Below are 22152 nucleotides of genomic sequence, written 5' to 3'. Positions count from 1 at the left end.
ACTGATGGACATATGGGTTGATTCCAAGTCTTTGCTATTGTGAATAGTGCCGCAATAAACATACGTGTGCATGTGTCTTTATAGCAGCATGATTTATAATCCTTTGGGTATATACCCAGTAATGGGATGGCTGGGTCATATGGTACGTCTAGTTCTAGATCCTTGAGGAATCGCCATACTGTTTTCCATAATGGTTGAACTAGTTTACAATCCCACCAACAGTGTAAAAGTGTTCCTATTTCTCCACATCCTCTCCAGCACCTGTTGTTTCCTGACTTTTTAATGATTGCCATTCTAACTGGTGTGAGATGGTATCTCATTGTGGTTTTGATTTGCATTTCTCTGATGGCCAGCGATGAACAGACATTTCTCGAAAGAAGACATTCATACAGCCAACAGACACAGGAAAATATTTTAATAAAGGATGAGTTGTCGTCTCAATCTGCCTCTTCATGCGGTAATGCCAGAGGACCCTTCCTCTTCTGAGAGTGTCACTAGGAGTCTCTTTTATCTTAATCTATGGGCTACAATGAAGTCAAAGGTTTCAAGAAGAGAATCCAGGTCTGTGAGCCATAGCAAAGAGTCTGAGATACTGATGCAAGGGAACAGAATGCAGAGAATAACCAGCAAATTGATTAATGAAAGTGCCCTAGTTCTATCTATCTGTCTATCTCTACTTACCCACCTACCTACCATCCATTCACCTCTCTGTCTAATTTATCTATCTATCTGTCCACCCTAGGTGGTTTTTATATGCTTGTGTGCTATGTGTCCTAAGAGAGCCTTATGAGAATAAGGAACCAGGGATGGAAAAAGCAACCATGTTCCAAATTAGAAAGGTCATTTTTATATCAGTGTAGCTTGGAAAGAGGTGAGGAAGGGCTAGTGAGGTGTTTCAGATGAAAGGTAAGTGAGTGGATGGCTGCATTTCTATCTAAGGGCATATAGCCATTGATTGTCTGTTTCCTATGTTTTTAAAGCTTCTTTTCCAAAGAGACCTCAGCCATTCTGCATAAAGCCAAAGTTTCAACAAACTTTTTTTTTTTTTTTTGATTACCTACACATGCTGCAAGCCCTCGGGATCTGACACACCTATACCTGTAGCTAGCAGACATCATGAAATCACTAGGTTGTACTTTCTCACCATGCTCAGCCTCAGAATTCTGCTCAAATCAGACCCCTAAGACAGCCACTAGTAATAGATAAAAATTGGCTTTTGAAATGAAATCTGTTTGCCTTCTTCTGTTTAGTCTCATAGAATGAGTTTCAAATGTGGGGATGAAAATAATAATTATACTAATAGACCCAAATCAACAAATTAGTGTAGGAACTTGAATTTTGGCAGACCCAGAAAAAAAAAAACTCTGGAGTTTTAGGACCCGCTCTGGATAAAAGAATGGCTGAAGCTGGAATTGGTAACTGTGCTAGGGGTGCCTCATTCAGGGTTATTTCTTTTTTGCATTGCTCTGCCTCCTCTCAACTTGTGATCTGGCTTAACCCCTAGCAGCTCAAGTGGAGTGGGCCACTTTATCAAAATGTATCTTGGAGGAGGTAGTCACCACGACACTAGTTTAGATAAGGTATTATTTTCTCACACTTAATGACAGAAAAGACCAGAGGAGTCTCTGTTTTTCTTCACAGGGCACCCTGGCATGGCTGCTGAAGACAATTCTTCTTTGGCAAAAGCTGGAATTTTAAGTCAGATACTGTGTGTTCTCAGTGTGTGCCACTCTCTGTGGGCAATTTGTCTTGTGCCTGTCGGCTGCTCAAGAGGTTTTATGCAAAAGGAAGGGGAAAAAAGTTTTCTGGATTAGCCTTTTCAGGCAAAGCATTTATCTGACACCTTCTCTCAAAATACTGTTGCTGTAGTTATATACTATCCTATGTAACTCAAGTTTATAAATACTAGTGCCACTTGTCAAAGAATTGAAAAAAGTAATACTCTATCACAAAGAAAGATTTGTCACCTAGGGATTTTTTGCATTATGCTTGGAAAGTTTAGAGATCAGTATTTTTGTAGTATGGGAGCATTTCTGTGTTTTTTAGAGACGCAAAGTAAACATCTATAAATGTCATAAAGCTTTAAAACTCAAACAAGCTGCAGTCTCATTAAAGAGCAGTCTGGCTGGAATTCACAAATCTAAATCTCCTGCCATAAAATTTATTGTAAACAAGAAACCAGGAAAAGCCATGTATGCAATTCAATAAATATCAAGCTCTGGGTTTCTAGCTTGTTAAATGCAAAGATATTTGAAGTTACATAATCATATCCTGACTCATGTTATCAGGATTTACAAATCTACTTTATAAATTCCGTTTCTCTTCCTTGCAGACTATGGGAATAGAGTAGACATGTAGATTAAGCACTGATCCCTCATCTACAAAGTACTCATCTCTCTGTGTCTCAGTTCCTTTCCTCTAAATTATGAACATTTATAATTCTCTTTCTCCTATTTTTCATAAATATAAGATTAATTAATTAATTATCGAGCCACATGTAGACAAGGATGAAATGAACTTTTACAGTTAATTTAATCATTTCAGGCAGTTAATTTTTTTTTTAACGAAGTGCCTCTTGGTAAGCGGTTTATTTCCTGGATATGATTTGTCCCATTTTAAAGCATATTAAACATTGAAAATTATTATAACAGGACTAGATAAAAGGGAGAGTGATAGAACTCACTGGGCTGAAGATCACATTTTAAAAATAATAACATAGGTAAATTAGATAAAAAACAAGTACTGACTCGGAAAAAGCACATAGTACTGATTTGCATTAACACATGTATTTCGATAACCATTCAAAGTATAATGAATATTTCTTGATACTGACCTTCCTGTTAAGGATTTGGTTATGTTGTTTTTACCCTAACTTCCAGTCCATGAATTATGCTATCAGGTTTTAGTTGTATACATATTTTCCTCCATCTGCTATGGTGAGTTAAAAAACAAAAAGACCTTGGAGAGACCAATGAGGAACTGGCATGGAAATACTTTGTTCAAATAATGAATAAACAAATTGATTTCTTGGATGGAATAGCATTTTCCATTGGCTGACTCTTCCTCTGGGAGGGCTCATTGTTCTGCTCATTCTTATTTTGATGGTCTGGACCTGGTCACTGAAAAAATAAGAATTGATGAGGTTTTAGCCATAAGAATTGCCATGATAAACTAACTCCAAAAATAATAATGTCATGCCCTTAAATTTTATGGTAGTTTTTAATTCACAAAGCATTTTCACACGTATGAACATTGAAACTTATTTAGAATATAATTCAGTAAATTATTAAATTTTTCAAAGATCTATACCTTCTCTTCTGAGAGTGAAGACAGTATCTTATTATTCATCTCTCAAATGATACTAGATAACATTTAGTACAAATAACTCAAGGTTCTTAGCTTTTAGTCTTTGCTCTATTTTTTTCAGAAATAATTCTTTCCCAAATAACCAGTGTTCCTTCTGTATTGCTGCAGATATAAGTATTTTTTTAAATAACATTCCAACAGAAGATAGATATGCTATTGCCACTGAAAATAACAATTTGTATATTCCAAACTCAGAAATAAAATATATTTATGGCCCTGGGTGTTCATCTTCCTTAGAAATACTAGTACACTAGAATATATATGGTATAATGAGTATAAAATTCATTGATCTATGCATTGATGGGTTGCATTAAAATTACTATACCTGCAATATCAAAATACCTATAATTTGTCACCAAGTTCATTGATTGTGAGATAATCATACTTTTCAAGAAAGCAACATGACCGCATAGAGAAATGTAGTCTTATTATTGCAAGAATAAAAAATAAAATCGTGTCAAATACAAACTGGCATATTAATTCATGCTAATAAATAACAAATGGGAAAAAATGTAAACACTAACATCCCCAGAGCAACTCACTTATATTCAACATTTGTGTAAGAAAGCATAATTTTAGTAGCAAAAACATTTAGTTGAAACTTGGCTCAGGAAAACATGCATTTCTTAAATTTCCTTTTCTTAATTATCATCAGTCACAAGTTATTTTGCTACTGCAACCCACATGGTGATTACGAGGATCAAGAATTTAAAAATGAGGCCAAACAAATAGAAAAATCTTGTTAAAAACTGTCATAATCAGTGAGATTCATTTTCTTTCCATCAGTGGATCTATTTTATTTTTCAGAATGATCCTGAGGGATGTTTACTAGGATGGCATGGTGGGGTTTTTGCTTGCTTGTTTTTTAACATAAATCTTAAAAGATCAGTGATGCACTAGCAACTGTCCTAGTTCTCCTGGTCTTGATTTACACATGGCTCACCCTTGGATTTCCTGCTGTTCCTGATTTTGTCCAAACTGCTAATTTGGAAGCTCACAGACAAACTAAGGAAACAAAAGGCAAGAATCTTCCCTCATCTAAATAAATGAACTAAACTTAACTGAAATTCTGCCAAATGGATTGAAATCCCCTACTTTCTAAAGAGCGTCTTTGTGGATACTGGTGCTGTGACCACCCTGGTTATCCTTCTCTCCCCTAGTCCTTTCCCTTTCCTCACATCAGGCTCTTGATTCCAAGGCTTCCTCCTGGATCCATGAGAGAGAGCCCCAGGCCACGGGAGCATCTGAGGAACTCAACACCATGCATTTTGTGTCCAGAGCTGAGGAGCTGCTAAAACTCTGGCAGTCAACAGAAGGAAGGGAAAGATGTGTGCTTGATGTTCAAAGTTGGAATTGAAAATTTGTTTTTGCTTAGGACCCTGGCACTTGACTCCAGCCTCACTGCCCTTTCTTCTGTTCTGTGAACACATCAAGCTCTTTCCAGCCATAATGTCTTTGTTCTTGCTGTTGCCTCCGCCAGGGACTTCCTGACACTTATCTTCTGCTTCGTCATTCAGCTGTCAACTCAGATGTCACTTCCTCAAAGGGGCCTTCCACCCCACGACAGCACCTGCTTTTATTTGCTTTATTACACTCTCCACTGTCTGAAGTCATCTTAATCTTACTCATCTGTTTATTTTTATGCTCTGTGTCCATTGCTACTCCCCTTCCCCACCCTAAAATAGAAGCCTCACAAGAGTAAAGACCTTGTTTCTCTTTGTTCACTTCTTTTTTAGGAGAGGGATGGACTGGTGGTAGACATTCAGCAGATGCTTATTGAGTGAAGAAATGAATGGGACTGATGATAGTATCATATCATTACTCTGCCTTTGCATTTGTAGTCAGGGGCTGCACGGACCAGCCTGGAAAGTCCTCCACCCTGGACATCAGGATTTCTGTGGGAAAGGTGTTTCTTTTGTAAAATATTTGCTATAAAGGTTAACATTTGAAATACTACTCTGATAACAGCTGATTCAGTTTATTAATTGAGAGCAAAGAATAAGTAAATATTTTCATTTAAATAGAGTTTGAGATGTTGGCAATCTGCATTTTTAAAGTAATCCCTTCCTACTATCCAGTCGCAGTCTTTCACTGCACTCCCACTAGTTTATTCATTGTCCCTGCGGTAACAGTGTTTTTGTAAGGCTCTTCTCTTTTGGAATACACACAATACTTGATTTTCTTTATTTTAGGCCTCCTCCTCAAATCCTGTCTATTCCTTTGCATTTCTTTTTTCTTTTCTGTTTATTATAATTTTTTATTTTGAATTTTTGTATGTACATAGTGTACATATTTATGGGGTACATGAAATATTTTGATACAGGCATGCGGTGCATAGTAATCACAGCAGGGTAGATGGGGTATCTATCACCTCAAGCATTTATCCTTTGTGTTACAATCTAATTATAGTCTTTAATTATTTTAAAATGTACAATAAATTATTGTTGACTGGAATCACCCTGTGGTGCTATCAAATACTAGATCTTATTCATTCTTTCTAACTATATTTTTGTACCCCTTGACCATGCGCATTCTCACTACCCATGCCACACTACCCTTCCCAGCCTCTGGTAACCATCCTTCTGCTTTCTCTTTCCATGAGTTCAATTGTTTTGATTTTTAGATCCCACTAATAAGTGAGAACTTATTTTCTCATTAGAGAAAAGAACTAAAGAGATCTCATTAGAACTCATTATGTTCAGTGAAATAAGCTAGGAACAGAAAGACCTCTAGTTCCATCCATGTTGTTGCAAATGACAGGATCTCATTCTTTTTATGGCTGAATAGTACTCCATAGTGTATATATACCCCATTTTCTTTATCCATTCATCTGTTGGTGGACACTTAGGTTGCTTCCCAAAGTGGCTATTGTGAATAGTGCTGCAGTAAACATGAGAGTGCAGATATCTCTTCGAAATACTGATTTCCAATGTCCTGGAGAGTCTCCCCAAGGTTTTTTTGTAGCAGTTTCATAGTTTGAGGTCTTAGACTAAGTCTTAATCCTTTTTGATTTGATGTTTGTATATGGTGAGAGAGAGGGGTCTAGTTTCGTTCTTCTGCATATACAATTTTTCCAGCACCATATATTGAAGAGACTTTTTTCCCCAATGTATGTTCTTGGTACTTTTGTCAAAAATGAGTTCACTGTAAATATATGGATTTGTTTCTGGGTTCTCTGTTCTGTTCCATTGGTCTATGTGTCTGTTTTTATGCCAGTGTCATGCTGTTTTGGTTACCATAGCTCTGTAGTATAACTTGAAGTCAGATAATGTGATTCTTCCAGTTGCTTTTGCTCATGATAGTTTTGTCTATTCTGGGTTTTTTGTGGTTCCATATAAATTTTAGGATTTTTTTTCTGTTTCTGTGAAGAATGTAATTGGCATTTTGAAAGGGATTATATTGACTCTGTAGAATGCTTTGGGTAATATGGCTATTTTAACAATATTCATTCTTCTAATCCATGAACATGGAATATCTTTTCACTTTTTGTGACTTCTTCAATTTCTTTCATTAATGTTTTAAAGTTTTCATTGTAGAGATCTTTCACTTCTTGAATTCATTTTGTTGGTATTTTGTTAAAGATTTTTGCATCAATATTGATCAGGGATGTTGGTCTGTAGTTTTTTATTTTATTTTATTTTTTAATGAGTCTTTGTCTGGTCTTGGTATCAGGGTAATACTGGCATTGTAGAATGAATTTGGAAGTATTCTCTCCTCCATTTTTCCCCAGAATAGTTTAAATAGAAGTAGCATTCTTCTTTAAATGTTTGGGAGAATTCAGCAGTGAAGCTCTCAGGTCCTGGGCTTTTCTTTACTGAGAGACCTTTTATTATGGCTCCAATCTCATTACTTGTTATTTGTCTTTTGAGGTTTTGGGTTTCTTCATGGTTCAATATTGGTAGACTGTATGTGTCTTTATCCATTTCTTTTAAGTTTCCCAATGTGTTGGCATACAGTGGCTCATAGTAGCCTCTAACAGTCCTTTGCCTCCTTTTTCTTCTGATTTTATTTATCTGGGTCTTTCCCTGTTTTCTCAATTAATCTAGGTAAAGGTTTGTCAATTTTGTTTACCTTTTCAAAAAACCAACTTTTCATTTCATCAGTCATTTCTATTGTCTTCATTTTAATTTCATTTATTTCTGCTCTGGTCTCTATTATTTATTCTGTTCTACTAATTTTGTGTTAGGTTTGCTCTTGCTTTTCTAGCTAACTAAGATGCATTGCTAGGTTTTTTCTTTGAAGTTTTTCTTCTCTTATAATGTAGCTATAAACTTCCCTCTTCTAACTCTTTCTCTGTAACCCATAGGTTTTGAAATGTTGTGTTTCTATTAACATTTGTTTCAAGAAATTTTTCAATTTCCTTCTCAGTCTTTTCTTTGACCCTCTAGTTTATTCAGAAGCATATCATTTAATTTCCATGCGTTTGTATACTTTCCAAAATTCCTCTTGTTGTTGGTTTCTAGTTTTGTTCCACTGCGGTCAGATAAGATACTTGATATGATTTCATTTTTTAAAAATTTTCCAGACTTGTTTTGTGGCTTACCATATGGTCTGTCTTTGAGAATGATCCATGTACTGAGGAGAAGAGTGTATATTTTGCAGCCATTGGACAAAATGTTCTGGAATGATCTATGATGTCCATTTAGTCTGTACCACAGATTAAATCTGATGTTTCTTTGTTGATTTTCTGTCTCGATGATCTGTCTAATGCTGAAAGTGGGGTGTTGAAGTCTCCAGTGATTATTGTATTGTGGTCTGTCTGTCTCTTTAGCTCCAGTAACATTTGCTTTATATATCTGGGTGCTCCAGTGTTATATTTAAAATTGTTATATCCTCTTGCTGAATTGACCCATGGATCATTCTATAATGAAGTTCTTTGTCTCCATTTATAGTTTTTGTCTGGAAATCTGTTTTGTCTGATATTACCATAGCTACTCCTGTTCTTTTTTTGGATTCCATGGGCATGGAGTATCTTTTCCAGTTCTTTATTTTCAATCTGTGTGTGTCTTTATAGGTGGAGCATGTTTCTTGTAGGCAGCAGATCATTGGGGCTTGTTTTTTGTTTAGTTTAGTTTTGTTTTGTTTTATCTATTCAGCCACTCTGTGCCTTTTGATTGGAGAGGTTAGTTCGTTTACATTCAGTGTTATTATTGATAAGTAAGGACTTACTCCTGCCATTTTGTTACTTGTTTTCTGGTTGCTCTGTGGTCTTCTCTTCTTTCCTGTGTTCCTTTTAATGAAGGTGATTTTTTTCTGGTATGTTTTGATTTCTTGCTTTTTATTTTTTATGTATCTATTGTATGTTTTTTGATTTGAGGTTACCATGTGGCTTGCAAATATCTTATAACCCATTATTTTAAATTGATGACAACTTACACTTACTGCATAAACAAACAAACTAATAAACATAGAGAAGACTATTAAAAAACTCTGCAGTTTAAACTTCATTCCCCAACTTTTTAACTTTTTATTGTTTCTATTTATATCTTATTGTACTGGTTATATCTTGAAAAGTTGTTATAGCTATTATTTTGCATTGGTTCATTTTTTCATCTTTCTACTCAAGATGTGGTGTTCCTAGGAGGAAGATGAGTGGTGGAGGCTTCTATTTGGCCATGTTGCTCCTCATCTCTTTTCCTTACTGCCTTTTCCTCTGTCCATCCTTCCCTCCCTCCCTCTCTCCCTCTCTTCCTCTCTCCCTCTCTTTCTCTCTTCCTTCCTTCTTTCCTATTTTTTGACAGGGTCTCATTCTGTTGTCCAGGATGGAGTGCAGTGGTGTTATTATGGCTCACTGCAGCCTCAGCCAGTGATCCTTTCACCTCAGTGTCCCAAGTACCTGGGACTATAGGTGCACACCATCATGCCTGGCTAATTTTTGTATTTTTGTAGAGATGGGATTTCACCTTGTAGCCCAAGCTGGTCTTGAACTCTTGGGCTCACACACCTCGGCCTCTCAAAGTGTTGGAATTACAGGCATGAGCCACTGTGCCTGGCCCTCACTGCATTTTTTGACTGTTCCTTTGGGCTTCCCTTTTCTGTGGTTACGTAGTACTAATACTTACTTGATTGTTGTAATGCCTATTGGATTTCATCACACTCTAACTCTTTTATTGCTGTATATATAATTATTATATTGATATGCCATATTTACTTAAAATATGTGTATGCCAGGCACTACTTTACATAATAACTCCATTCACCCTATAGCAGTCCTGTGATGTAGCTGCTCTTCTTATTCTGATGGGACTGTTCCTATATGCATCATATGTATTAAGAATCTGAGGCCCTGAGAGGTTAACTGGTTCTGAGTAATACAGTTACCAAGTAGGAGGGTGAGGATTTGTACCTCGCAACTCAGCCCCAGGGTATGCTCTGACTCTCTATCTGCACAAGTACAGGGATCTCTTTGTCAGCTGTGCTTTTGCCTTGGCATTCTTTGCATACCATGCCAGTGGTGAATCTAATCAGTGCCCTACACAGAGTACACTCTAGTTAGTGGTAATAAGAGGTAGGTGCAAAACCCTAAAATATAAAATCTAGGGTAATCACTGTGAAGCAGGAATATTGAGAATTTGCTGAATTATTTTATCAATAAAATAATAATTTGCTAGTTCTGCCTTTTGATTACGCACCGTTCTCTCTCCCACTCCTCCCAGAATTACTGACAGGGAAGCAGAGGAACAAAAGAGAACAGAAATTTTGATTACTGTCTTTTAAATAACCTCTAGATACAAGGAGCAACCACTTTGTGGTTGAGATTCCAACTGAGATTAAGAAAGGAGGCTGCCAGGTGAGTGGGAACACTTTATGGGGGGCCACTGAGATGATCTGAAACTCAGCAGGATTTTCACTAATTAATCCTGGTGACCTTGTTACCTAAGATAAGCATAACACCTGAACAAAGCACATGACGGCTGGCGCCATACAATCTGTGCTTTACAGTTACCGATATATTATTTAATATGTCTTATTTTCTAGAAGACTGTCTCCTCATTCCAAAACAAAACCAAAGTCAATAGACAAATGAAAAATTAGGAATTGCATTTGCAGTACATATGACAGATAATGGGCTAATTTCTCTGTGAAACGAGGGACTCAATTAGTAAAAAGTAACAACTCAAGAGAAGAAAACAAATAGAGAATATGAATGGGCTATTCAAAGAAAAATATAACAGCCAAACAAAGTTGGCCTCATTAAGGATGGCAAAAATGAAAATAAGAGTATTTTTCAGTTGTCCATTGGACACAATTTAAACAGTTGATACTATCTAGTGGTGGTGAGAAATTGTTACTCCGTTGGAAGGAGAGTAGCTTGGAATAATAAGTTTTGGAGAAGTTTTAGTTCTATCTATACAAGTTAGAAAGTTATAACTGTAAGAAGGCATATTGCATATTTTTAGTTGTTAAAACTCAGAAGTAACCTAAAAGCACACCAATAGGAATACCTGTTCAATTGTACACAAAATAGCCATTAAAAAGAACAAACCAATCTATGTCAATGATACAGAACAATGTTGCATGAATATTATATATGGTTGAGCACTTTTTAATAAAATAGCAAATGTTTCCATATTTTAGGCCTGTACCAGCAAATACACACATGTGTAAATATGCAGATATATATGCTTGTATATGTGTGGGCTGCACATGAAACTTTTATGGTTATTATCTCTAGCAAGTGGGACTGTGGTTGGAGGGAAGCCAACATTTCTTGCTTAGTTTATTGAACTACTTGAAAGTTTTAATCATACCTTACTTTTAAGGAAAAGCCCTAGAGTATATTAAAGCATTTTACTAGAGGAGTTTGTGTTTTAGTCTTTTCCAAAAGTTACTTAGCCGCCGAAAATAGATATTTTTCCACAAGGCCCATGCTCTTAGCATGTTATAATTTCTGTTGGAATGCAAGTTGTATTATAAACACATCTTGCTAACCTTCTTCACGATGCCAACTCCCAGCATTGTTCTGTATGGCACCTTTCCTGCTGTCTTATCTTTTGCAGCTGAGTTGATGGAAAAAACATTCCACATATTCTCTGCAGTTTCAGGTCTTGTTCTGTTGTTCACAGTTTTGGATGGCTATAACTTGGGATAATTTATGCATACCTCAATAACAATAAAATAAGCATTTTTAAATAAGTACTTCTTTTCAGAAGTCGTCTAATCAGCCTGAGAGACAGTAAGGCCTAAATCTGCAGTTTGGGAATTGGGGTCCGTAGACTTAGTTTTAAGTCCCTCTGATTCCCATATTGTTTTCCATGTCATACAGAAAAGTAAGGTTGTACATGGAATACTGAATTCCTGTGCAGTTTATAAAGTGACAGAGGATAAAAATAGTTCTAACTAAAGAAGATGGCTTAGCACTGAAAAGAAAAAAAGTATAAAAACACCAAATAAGTATGCATGTGTTTGGAGGAGCCATTTATTGTGAAGCATTTTGTGAATAAGCCCCTTGCATATTTGAGGAGTCAGCAGGCCATAGGGCTGTCTAACTCGAAATGCTGTTCGCCTGCTTCCTTGTACAGGCACAGCTGAATTCTAGTCAGATTTGCCAGCAGGCCAGATGTGTGTGAGTTTGCCAGATTTAGCTGATTGAATACTGCCATGAACTGAGAAGGTCTTTAGTAACATATTTTTACTCTGTTTGTGTCATCCTTTTTGTTATGGAAGCCAAGTGGTTTGCAGAGAAGAGAGGTGAGGAATTGGGAGATTGAGGAAAACGGAAAACTTTCCTCATATTGTTTTGTCCTCATTAACAGCATGAAGTGTGGCAGGGGATGCAAGTAGAGGATTCAGTGACAGAAAATACATGCTCTTATCAGAAAGATATTTCAGTCCCAAAGATTATGTTGGCCAGCCTATAAAAGGAAATCTGCTACTTTATAAAACAAATCCAGTTGCTTTTTAATAAAACTCTACTTCTCTTTAGTCTCTGTATCTTTCATTGATTTCTCATCTATAATTCACCATAAGGATCCATTTTCCCTTTACCTGGAAGAGTGAAAAAAGGAAGAAAACAAATGAATCATCCAGTCTGTTTAATGTTGAAATGCAGAAGTGCCTCCTTGTCACCCAGGCAAAAATAAATGAAAGCCTGCCAGAGCGACTAAGGGAAATAGTGACTAATTCACAGTGATCAGGGTTAGACATGCTAGACTTCTGCTGAGGCCAACACAAACCAGACCCATCCTAGAAACATCCTGACTCGTTCAGAGTGTTCTGCTGGAATCTTAGTCCAACCTGATAGCCCATCCAGTCTTGCTTTGCCTTAAGGAAGTGAACAACCAGCTAATTGTTTTCAAATTAACTGCTGCTTGAATAAGGACACCCAGAGGAATAGTTCAGACTGGAGACTGCAAAATTCTTCCAGCCAGTGAAGCCCCAACAGCAACACAACAGCTGATGGCCATTCTGCTGAAAAACTGACAGTAATCAGAAAGGTGCTTACTGGGGAGCAGAAGGGGCAGCTGCTGACTAGCAGCCAGTTGCCTAGTAAAGATGTGTCCTGTTCTTCCCGGTGGTACCAGAATCAGCAGATGCTGCCTTCTTGACAGCTCAGCACCAGGCTGGTTTCCCAGCTCTCAGAATGACCCCAGAAGCAGCCTTCCAAGTAGCATGTACTCCTGGTGCAGCGCTCATGGACGGGACCTCTCTGAGTCTTCTTGTGATTTCCCAAGGTGGGACACTGGGCCTAGATTTGCTTAAACTTCTTAAGACAAGACATAGTGTGAGTGTGGGATAATAGCAGTTGTAGTAAGTAGTACACACCCTGTCAGCTATGATCTCCTAACCAACAAATCTTCCTATATCTTTTTTCTCATCATTATTGGGGGTTTTTTGTACTTATAACCACAAAATGAATTTTTTAAAAATTTAAAACTTCTGTTAGGGACAAGATCTCACTGTGTCACCCAGTCTGAAGGGCAGTGGCATGATCATAGCTCACTGCAACCTCGAATGCTTGGGCTCAAACGATCCTCCTGCCTCAGCCTCCTGAGTAGCTGGAACTATGGGTATGCAGCATGCAAAACGAATCTCCTGTTTTCAGCTCAACTTCTTACGCAGTTTCGAACCTGGCTGGTGAAGTGGGAGTGGGGTGCTATTTCTAGCCCGGAATGAGGCTCCTGAACCAGCAAGACACCAGGTTCCATTTAGAACAGGAAGATCAGTCAAAGCCACCCTGCCTTTCTCATTTTTTTTCTCTTTTTTTCTCATTTCTGCCTTTCTTGCCTCTCCCAAGCAGGAGCTCCTCCCTTAGGCACTCATCCCTGTTCCTGTCAGGAAGTTTCTGCTAAAAGAACCATCCTCCCAGTGCCCCTTTCCTGAAATTGTGTCTTGTCCCTGGGTCTTCTGAAACCCCTTTTCTATAAGAAACAGGCTTCCTGATAGCCTCAGACCGCTTTATGGAAACCCCTACCACCTTCTGGCCATCAATGAAATCTGCTTCTTCTAGAGAAGATATTTCTTCCTATACAATTTCGACTCCCCAAATGGTCTTGGACTTGGACATGGCATCAGAATTCTCCTGAGTCCCTGTTTCTCTCCCATCTGAAGTAAAAACTTTCCTACCTTAAGACATGCAGTCCAGCCACTGTCTTTCCTGGCTGTTGGGGTGGGACTTTTCTGTCCTGACCCACCACTGATGAACTCTCTCCTGCTTCGCACTGCGCTGTGTGCTTGCACTGGCTCGCCCTGGCTTTTTCTACTGATTGAGGTGTGTGGCGTTTTCTTTTTCACTTGTTCAAATTCTGTATAGCTCAGGTCTTTCACTCTCTCCCCTAGTCCCTTCCCTGGTAACCCCTGCTAATACAGGTTTCTTTATAAAAGCTTACTGTAGCCCTTCTTTGGCACGTAACCATGTATGGCACTTGTGACAATCAACCTTTATATAATTTACATCTTCTAATGTTATCTAACTTTTTAAGTATTGGGTGACTTACGTACCCACTTAGATGGTCAGACTCTTTTGAGAATAGAACCTTCTGGGAACTTTCTTTGATATAATTATCATCAAGCCCAAGCATGATACTCAAGTGTCTAATAGATAATTGTGGAATGCAAGAAAGAATTAATCATGAATGAATGTTTCAAGATGTAGGGAAACCCTGCTTTCTTTTGTTGCTGATTTGCCAGTTATGACCTATGTAAATAAATTTCCTGATGTGACCTCTTAGTTCTCAGCTTCAACTTGCTATGAGGTTGAGAGATCTACAGTGGAGTAATTTGAGCTTGTAAGAAAAAAAAAAACTGTTTTTAATTAAACAGTATGACTACAAAGCAAAAGCTGTGGTGAAGTCCAAATAGTGTCTATATTCACTATCATCTCTGTAAGTAAGGAAATACAGCATCCTTAAGGGAAAGCCTAATGTTCTATAATATTAATCTCTGCAAAATGTTTCTTTTGTCTTTTGCTACATGTTAGAAAAGAGAAATAATTAGTTCTTGAGTTAAAAAAAAAAAAAACTGGACAAGTTAGCCTAGTAACTTCTTTTAATTGCTTGCTTGTTTTCCTAGAAGCATCAAAGAGAATAGGAGCGATTAAAGATTTAGAAAAATACAATTATTTACGCCCCATGTTACAGTGAGAGCTCACCATGGGATACTTTTTGCTATACATTGAACATTCATCAGTATCAAAGTTCTTTTCATTTTAGGAAGCCGTCCCCAAAGGAGAGCAATTTAAGTAAGGGGAGATTTGAGAAGATTGAGAACTGTTAAATGTGGGAGGAGGTAAGTTATAACGGCCAAACCTTCCTCTACTTTGATTTCTCTGCTCTGTGCTGTCTCTAAAAAGCAGTATGTCATCCCTAGCTGCAGTGGAGCAGATTCATACATATTTACCGTTTGCGAATTATGAACGTGCAACCCAGAGAGTAGCAGTGTTCTTTGTCTTTCTGCTTTTCTCCCTTCACTAATGATTCAAAACTCTTAGCACATCCAGGATCTGGAGACTCCTTTTGTAGCTTGTCATTGCCACTGTACAGGAATTGGGTCTTTGTAATTTAAATGGAATTTTATTTTCCAGTTTGGAAGCTTCCACATAGGTAGACTGAGGTTTTCTCCATCCTCTGTCGGGGCTTTGATGTAATGATTTATTAAGGTACTAGCAGAGATATTGATCCTGCTAATAGCTTCTGCCTTGCTACGTAATGTTTTACATTTTACTCAGCTGAAAGACCATATTCCCCTTTTCCTCATCTGATTGACCATAAACGCTTTGGCCTTTCCTCAGCAATTATCTCACTTACTAAAGCAGTGGCTAAAAGTCAAGTATTTATAGACTAATTAGTGAAGTCAACATGTCTAAATAGAGTACTTCACATAATACCAAGAAGTATTGTACAGTACTGTGAAATTAGCAAAGTTTGCTACAAGGCAAAAAAGCAAGGGTTGAGAACACAGATGGTTGAGGACACATATATGGCTGATGCTAGCTGTCTTTGTGTGATTATTAAGACACAGCTAAGGTGATGTTTTCATGATAGCACTTTTCCTCTTTTGCTTCTCTCCTTAATCCTAATGTATTTTTACTCATGAAAGCTTTGGGACATTAGCGGGTTCGGAATTTGTTTCCAATTTTTTTTTATACTTTACTGTTTTGGGATACCAATAGACAGAAAGGTATCATTTGACACTTGAGCTATTAGAAAGACAGGATAAGAATGCAAGAATCACTTTGTTATTTTTAAAGCTACTTTGTATTTTTAGAATGTTTTTAAAGTGTTAATTCTTGTCCAAGATATAATTAGTTCAGTTTTGAAAACAAGAAAACATTGCTGATGTAAGAGTACATTGGGCTAGAGGTCAAATAACATGGTTGGGGGCAGGCACTGTGGCTCACACTTGTAATCCCAGTACTTTGGGAGGCTGAAGCAGGTGGATTGCTTGAGCCCAGGAGTTTGAGACCACACTCCTGGGCAACGTGGTAAAACTCCATCCTGCAAAAAATATGAAAATTAGCTGGGTGTGGTGGTGTGCACCTGTGGTCCCAGTTACTCGGAAGGCTGTGGGAGGATTGCTTGTGCCCAGGCGGTCAAGGCTGCAGTGAGCCAAGATGGTGCCACTGCACTCTAGCCTGGGTGACAGAGTGAGACCCTGTCTCAAAAATAAAATCAAAACCTGGTTGGAGTCCTAGCTTTGAAACCAGTTACCATATGTTTTTGTACTGGCTACACAAGCCCTCTGGGCATCACTTTTCTCATTTTGGAACTAGAGATACAAAAAAATTACAAAAATCAAAGGAGATAATGAATGGCCAAGTACTTTGTAAATTGTATAGCACTATACAGATCTAACCATGTTTTTAAATCATTTGCATTTACATAAAGGGCAGCAAAGGATTCCTTTCAAGGTAAATGTATGGCAGAAATAGGATTTTAGCTCAGACTGCTGTTAAGTCTCTAATGTGGCTCCCTATTTTTGCCATAGTTGTTCCTTCTGATTCAGTGTGTACATGGATTCTCATGTATACCTGCCTTTTGCATTCCATATGATTTGGGAGGGATGGAAAATCTCTTTGGAATCTCCAAAGATTATGGAATTTCTTTGGAAGTAACAAGGAATATCTCCTTATCTAGGATCCACCTGTAATTATTTATATTTTCCCCAAGTAGCATTAGTGCCCTTGGAAAGATACTTTGTGATTTCTCAGCCAGGCGCAGTGGCTCATGCCTGTAATCCCAGCACTTTGGGAGACCAAGGTGTGTGGATCACTTGATCTCAGGTGTTCGAGACCAGCCTGACCAACATGGCAAAACACCGTCTCTACTAAAAATACAAAAATTAGCCGGGTTTGGTGACAGCGTGTCTGTAACCCCAGCTCCTTGGGAGGCTGAAGCAGCAGGAGAATCGCTTGAACCTGGGAGGTGGAGGCTGCAGTAAGCAGTAAGCGGAGATTGCACTGCCACATTCCAGCCTGGGCAAGAGGAGTGAAATTCCCTCTTAAAAGCAGAAAGAAAGAGAGAAAGAGAGACAGAGAGAGAGACAGAGAGACAGAAAAAGAAAGAAAGAGAAAGGAAGAAAGGAAGGAAGAAAGAAAGAAAGAGAACTTTATTTCTCACAATACTCAGACTAGAATGGAAAACAACAACAGTGAATTCTCCAACTTATCTGCCTTAAGTAAACATTAGTGTGTGCCTGATTTATATCATGCTTTTTGTTTGTTCATCATCCTGTACTTCCTTTAATCCCTCTACTTGTCATTATCTGCAGGAACTAACAATTTGCAGAACCAGAAACCAAAGCAAAACTGAATCGTACAAATGACATCAAAAAGGGATAAGGCAGATATATTTAAGTGAGCCAGTTTTAAAGAAGCGGTGAGTACTTTGACACCAGTAAAATCTAAACTTTTTCTTTGGGCCTTCATTGTCAGAGCAACCAAGTGTCAAGCCCAGTCCGTCTTATGGGATAGCGTTTTTTTTTTTTCTTGTTTGTTTTGTTTGGAAAATTAAAATAGCGAAATGGTGATGATCCTACATTCACTGTTAACTTTAGTTATTACTTATTTATCGACTACTCAATGCAAGATTTCCCAATTCAGCACATATGAATTGGTGTTATGACTATAGCTACATAAACCTACATCAAAAAATAGCATTCATGTTCAATTTTGTTGCTGTATTTCACTTTTGTGTGCCATTCCCACCTCCTGGTGCCTCCTCACACCTGTCTTTAGGTACCAGTGGTGTCTCTAGGTTGCCTCTGACTGTTCAGATTTCCCAACCCCCATCTCCACCCCCCATATTTCCCCATACAGAATATTCCAGGCTCCAAAATATCCTCCTCTTCCCCTTCAATCTTATTACAAACTCCCATTTTTTTAAATTATGACTAGTTCCATTAGGAAGGATCAATATCCTTAAATTAATTGGTAATAAGATATCTGTGACCCGTGAAGCTCCTCCCTAATTCTCCTAGGGATGAATTTTCACTTTAACAGAAAATGATATGATATACTATTTGCTTGGATAAGCAATCATTTGTTCCTCCATTAGCTCAACAAATAACTGATTGCCTAGTCTTACCTTCATGTATTAAGACAGGCAGAGGACTACAAGGTTAGGTTGTTCTTTTTGGGGAGTCAGTCCTGGACCTCAGTTAATGACCCAGGCAAAACCATTCATGTCAGGCTGATTTTGGTCCTACTGTGTATACCCAGGAGTGCCTACCATGTAGGCAGCAGCAATTTCAGAACAAATGAGAGGAGGAAGAACAGTTGCAGAGATGAGAGGGGACGCAAGCTGGGGCACAGAGATGCAGAGAAATAAAAAGAGAGGAGAATGTATAGCTGTATAGCCAGAAGAGTTGAATTAACCAGCGAGGTTTCTTCTGACCCTGAGATTCTGTGTAAATGAGAAAGAAGAAGGGAGGGAACAAACTAAGGAATGAAAGGGGAATGAGGAGATATCTAGGAATATACTAAAAGGCTGCAAATTTTTTTTTCTAGTTAGGAGCCTCTAGGTTAATAAATACCTTATGAAGTACTGTTTACCTCCTAGAGCAGAGGTGAGCCCTTTTCTATGGCTTCTAGGAATTTCAAAAATCAATTGGTGGCTGGCCTCCCTGGCATGCTGCTTTCATGACATCAGAGAATGTCTCCCACAATGAAGTTGAAGTTGTCAATGAATACTTTGGTGTTTTATTTTTAAGCATTTTGTTTTCTTAAGTCAGGGCCCTCAAAGAGGGTTGGTAAGAGATCAGAAACCTCTCAGAGTGACAGGGCTAAAGGTCCCTGCTTCTTTCTGCAGATGTTGGAGTTGACTCAGACATCAGGCTATCAGGTAGAGACCAGGTCAGTCCAGCAGGACATTAAAATACAGAGAAGCTAAGAAAAAAACCCAGTTCCTTATAAAACCAGTGTTTTCTAAACTAAAGGAGCAAATGGAGAAAAATTAAGGCCTGTGTGAAGATTATTTAAATCATTTCATTAAGCTTACTATGTACCCTTTAAGTCAAAACAACCTCATCTTGTCCGAGTTGGTGTGTGGACATAGTTGTGCTGGGCACATCCTCTCCTGCACTGGCTGGGTGTGCTGTAGAAGAGGAGAGGTGTAAGGAACAGCTAGAACAGCTTTGTGGGCAATTGTGCCATCATGATTGGGTGCAGTTTAAATTGATATTAAGATACCAAATGTTCTTTTGCTTTTCAGTCATCATATTATCAAATGTAATAATTGTTGCAGCTTATGAAACCCATGACTATCAAATTTGACTATAATTTACCTTTTAAGATAAATGTTTTTGCTATACAAAAATGTTTTTATCTTAAAAGATAAAAAATGGGTCAGTAGTTTCCTGAAGCAGAAATATTCTGCATAATTTTTATTTTTTTCTCTCTTTATTATATAATATTTTTATTCCAATAGCTTTTGGGCCAACAGCACCTCAAAAAGATAATACATCATGATCAAATTGGTTTCATCCCAGGGATGCAGGGATCATTTAACATGTATAAGTCAATAGATGTGATACATCACATAAATAGAATTAAAAAGAAAGGCCATGTAATTTTTAGAAAATAAATTATCCCCTGAACTTGATCTAATTGCTTCATTTTGAAGCCTCACCATGGACAAATGTAAACTATGTTCTGTGTTAGGTATGCTATACTTGGAAAAGTATTTGAGAAAGCATATCTTGAAATAGCATCTGTAATTTTTATTTTATTTAAAAATCCCAGTGAAATGAAGTTTAGGATTGTGTATCTTTTTAAGAGTTATGCAAAATTTCTTTAAAAAAACCTCGTCTCTTGGGTATGATAATATTTGTAGGATGCTACTGGGAAAAAACACAATGACACCAGGGTTTTGCTCTCTAAATATGGGTTACTTATGGTCTAAACTCTTAAACAATTAAGAGGCAGCGTGTTTTGTAATGTGAACTCCTTTCCTTAATAACATAAACTACTGATCTAAATTGCTATTGTAATGTCACAAAAAGCTCCTTGGCTAGAGAGGATTGATTCTTTCACACAATACAAAGTACAACTTCTTTGCTATGTCCACATACCGTGAAGATAGGTCTTAGAAACTTTGTAAGGAGGAGGAGAGTTTTTGTAGTTTTTGAGCACATTATCATGGGAAAATTACTTAACCCCTTTGAGGCACTGTTTTCTCACCTATAAATTTGGGCCAGTAATAATTTAACCCTCTCAGAGTTTTTGTGATAACTGACTGAGGCACTGAGCAGTGCAGTCACATCTTATCTCAAGCAAGGATTAGATGAATAGTCAGGTAGAAGATGAGAAACATGTGTGGGCAAAACTATTCTTGAAATGTGCCTAATTTTTTATAAAGAACAGCAAATGTGGTTCTCTGCCTACTTGTACCATCTCTTGGGATGTCCTCACAGTGCATGTCCCTCCAGTATGACACCCAACTGCTGATGGACACTGGAGGAAGACGCCATGTTGAATGAGCAATAGCGTATTGTGGGGCTCCACCTGTGTGTAGGATACCCAGCACCATGCCTCACACGACTCATATTAGTTTGCCTTCCTTTATTAATATTAGTTCACTTTCTCCTGTACCCTAAAGCAGGGGTCCCCAGCACCAAGGCCATGAACCAATACCAGTTTGTGGCCTCTTAGGAACAAGGCTACACAGCAGGAGGTGAGAGGCAGGCGAGTGAGCATTACCGCCTGAGCTCCACCTCCTCTCAGATCACCAAAGGCATTAGATTCTCATAGGGGCGAGAACCCTACTGTGGGGTGTGCTTGTGAGGGATCTAGGTTGCGCACTCCTTATGATGATCTGAGGTAGAACAGTTTCATCCCAAAACCATCCCCCCGCTGCCATCCGTGGAAAAATTGTCATCCACAAAACTGGTCCCCGGTGCCAAAAAGGTTGGGGTCCACTGTCTTAGAGCCTTGATATTAGTCTCTCCTGAACCGTTGGGACCTGAATGTAGAATTCAGTACAGCTTTTAAGACCTTGATCACAGGAGACCAACTTGAAGTGGGTGATTCTGAAACCAGACATGTTGGAACTGGGTTCTTGTAGGATACACCTCATTTTCATTGGAGGCTCAGGAGGAGCCATACGAGCATTAGGCTCAGAGCATATATACATTTGCAAGATACAGAGGAGTATTCTCCAGACTCTACTAATGCAGTTAGTATATTTTAAGTAATGGTAAATGTCAGCAATGTCAAAAATAACATCATCTGAAAAGTCATGCATTGCTGTGCCGTAACTATTTTTACATGAGGTATTGATCATAGTAGAATACAAAACTTCCATTCTTGTGAAGTCAGAAGATGAACTGAAAATATAATTGAAGTTAGAGATGAATTAGTTATTTTACTAGGTTTTTTGTTGAATAGAGGGACTTGTGCTTCCTAATGAGTCATTTTAAAGTAGTTTTAGCAGTTGTTATATTCCTATTCTTGTCTGAGTTTGAATTCCATTGACTAGGTAAAAATGCATTTCTCAGTTGCTGAGTTTTCAAATTTCTGTTGGTAAGATAGAGACATTAAAGATGGGAGTTTTGCTAGAGATTGTTTCATTGTTATTTCAGAGTAAATTCAATGTGACTGATATTACAGTGGACTGATTGATACACCCTGAGAGAGAAGAACTGTCTCTGTCAACAACAACAGCCTAATTTCATAAATTTTTACTGTTTTGTGCCAGAGACTTTCCTACATGGCAAGGATAAAATGCCTTTTGGGAATTTATTATACTTAAGACAAACATATGGACAGAGAGTTTCAAAAAGTGTAATCAATTCAGTGTTAGAGGGAAACATAAGAGTTTGTGGGAGGATCAGAAAGGGCTTCTACACCAA

At 37.9% G+C, this 22152-nt stretch overlaps 1 protein-coding gene across 14 annotated transcripts in view; it reads left to right on the top strand.

Moving 5' to 3' along the window:
• The window catches only part of ENOX1 (ecto-NOX disulfide-thiol exchanger 1), a 583643-nt gene that overhangs the window by 220978 nt on the left and 340513 nt on the right, over positions 1-22152 (top strand). For 7 of the 14 annotated variants that reach the window (XR_002518333.2, XM_031655828.1, XM_021929572.2 and 4 more), the window contains 2 exons: positions 15018-15093; positions 17575-17681. The exons of 3 other annotated variants lie outside the window; for them this stretch is intronic. The gene's annotated coding sequence lies outside the window, so the exon portion shown is untranslated. The remainder of the gene's footprint in view (positions 1-15017; positions 15094-17574; positions 17682-22152) is intronic. 4 more of the 14 variants (XM_031655829.1, XM_021929573.2, XM_021929576.2 and 1 more) reach the window with 1 other exon arrangement.

This window comes from Papio anubis, chromosome 15 (assembly GCF_008728515.1).
Source record: "Papio anubis isolate 15944 chromosome 15, Panubis1.0, whole genome shotgun sequence".
NCBI lineage: Eukaryota > Metazoa > Chordata > Mammalia > Primates > Cercopithecidae > Papio > Papio anubis.
The sequence above is the reverse complement of the archived record's forward strand: the minus strand, read 5'-3'. Positions and strand labels throughout refer to the sequence as shown.